Raw genomic sequence first — 2,774 nt, 5'->3', positions numbered from 1 at the left:
ATTTTTACCCTTTTCTGTACGTTTTCCCCTATCAAACTTTTCTTTTCCCCCTTTATTTTGAAAAGATTTCATAAACATAGAGCTATAAGCTTATGTTTACAGATAAAATAAACATATTTTATTATTAAAATAGTGAAAATGATTAAAATATATATATTTCTTAGTTATAATATAACATATAAGAGTTATTATAAAAAATTTGAAGTGAAAAATCGATTTTGTTACAAATCTATAAATGTGAACGTAAATTATTGAAAAGGAATATTTTTTATCCAAAATTAGCGCAGAAATAACAATATTTCCAGTATGGCTTGGAAACCGATTAATATCCGCTGCATTAGAACCGGTTCTCAGCCATACTGAAAAAAAACATCTGTATCATAATATTACAGAAAGTTTTCCACGAATATTAAAATAGAAACCTCAGGGTTTACAAAACTGCTTTTTAATCTTATTAACCGAAACGCTGTCTATAATGCGTTGCGATAAATAACTATTATGGCTGAGATAAGAACAGCTAACTGTATCCTATAAAAAATGTAGTAAGGTTTTTGTTGTTTGTATGTTTTGATCTTGCTAACCACTGAACCAAATGAGTTCTCCATTAAAAGGAAGATTTACAAAGGTTACAGGATGGTTTCAGGCTGTTAATTGTCATCTAATATTTAGGCCTTGGGATGGTTTTAGGCTATCCTTATATTAATTTATAATAAAGTAACAGGATGTTTATGTATCTCTGTCTGTCTGCAACAAAGGATCTCGCTAACCACTGAACCAATAGGGTTCTCCTATACACTGTAGCTTCTGGAAAGGTTTTAAACTATTTTTGAAAACCATCAAAATACAAAGAAGTTTGAATATATTGAATATAATTTACTTAACTTATAAAATGAACGAACTTACCCCAATTATAAATTTGCGGCGCTTTTTAAACTATAACTTTGATAAAACAATTTTATCAAGAAAAAAAGAAGGTAGTATTAAACTAGTTTATGTTATTACATAATAGTCATAACTTCTTTTTAAAAGCGAAGCATTTCTATAATTTCGGTCTGTCCGCCCGTTCCTCAGTAACGGATAGCTCTTGTGATTTATAAAAAACATGTTAGAATTGTCCTATAAATATCAAACTTTGCATAATGATTCCTGTAATAGTTAGGTACGATTTAGAAAGTGTAGCAACTCTATAATTGTTACCATTATGTCAGTACGTCCATTGGTTGTTAACTTTTTTGTCTTAAATATTAAGTTTGGACACTCTACATGTGTTATTGGTCGTTTGTCCTACATTCTGATTTTAAAGCTTCGCTTTTATGGATGTTGTCATCCTTGTTTTTTTTTATTTTTACGAAAGGTTGGGCTTGGTTATATCTAGATTTTAGTCAGTTAACCTTAATCTTTGTTTTAAAGGTACTTTTTGATTTTATGTGATGAATATATTTATTAGGAATCGATATAATATTACTTGGATGTTACACTAGATTTTTATTACTCTGATAAAGTGATGCTTGCAGCTGGCTAAAATAACGTTACCCCATCTCTTTCCCTACTACTGCATGAACGAACTGACCATATTATCAAGCTAAAATGACGACAAATTTCCCCTGTCATTATATCCACTTATATTCTATATCCATTTTATTCAAATAGTGAAAATATATATTTAAGTAGCGAATTTATATAAAACAAACAACGTTTCAGTAAATAAGAGAACGGTAAAGTGATATACAGTGATTTCCAACGCATATTGCGCTGCGCTTGCAGATAAATATTTTACACAAGTAAGAAATGACAGTACAATTAACATTGAATTGTAGGAATCATGCAAACTTTGAAATCGAGAGGACAATTCTAACATGCCTAAATTAACGGGAAAAAAGCTGTCCGTGTTTCGGACGGACGGACCGGCCCTAATTATAGAAAAGCTTCGCTTTAAAAAAAAAGAATGTATACCCTGTCAAAACTTTTGCCAAAATATCGATATATGTAATTTCAATGGTTAATGTCGACTATACAGCTATAATAAAAAAGTGGTCGCTGCTGACATAATTTCGACAAATTGGTAGTTTTTTATATGTTAATGTTGATATGATACATCAATTTTTGATAGGGTATAAATGTATATCGTAATTGAGTCATATATAGGAATGATTCATACAAAAATACATACCAGCATATAATTCTTAAGTATAAACCATATTAGTAATACGTAATTTTCAGTATAAAATTAGATATTAGAATAAAAAATTTAACATCAAAACCAGTTTTGTTAGCCCCGAGGGGGCAGGTAGAGCTAACAGAGCTAGAATTTATTTTATGATTTTATTTTAATATTTGTGGAAAACTGTCAGTAAATCGAGGCTATACATGATTTCTCAGTACGGTTGGGAACCGGTTCTAATCCAGAGAATATCAATTGGTTTCGAAGCCATACTGAAAATGATATTAAGTACCTAGCAAAACTTCTCTATAAATGTCTAAATTATTATCAAAACAACTTATTTTAAAATTGTTTTAATGGATATAGGATACCTATACGTAAATATATTGTCGACAATTTAGCTTGCTAGTATGGACCTCATTCTTTCCTTCAGTAGGAGGGGAGGGCTGGTGTTTAGGGGGTGGATAGAGGGTATCGTTGTTATTTTTGCCAGCTGCTACTTTCACTTTATCAGAGGACATGAAAATCTGGAGCAGCATCCAAGTAATTATATCGATTGATTTTTAGTACCTAGCCCATAAATGTCTAAATTAAATTATTAGAACTCATCTTT

This window comes from Acartia tonsa, chromosome 4, assembly GCF_053477335.1.
Source record: "Acartia tonsa isolate MP-2025a chromosome 4, ASM5347733v1, whole genome shotgun sequence".
Taxonomy (NCBI): domain Eukaryota; kingdom Metazoa; phylum Arthropoda; class Copepoda; order Calanoida; family Acartiidae; genus Acartia; species Acartia tonsa.
The sequence above is the reverse complement of the archived record's forward strand: the minus strand, read 5'-3'. Positions refer to the sequence as shown.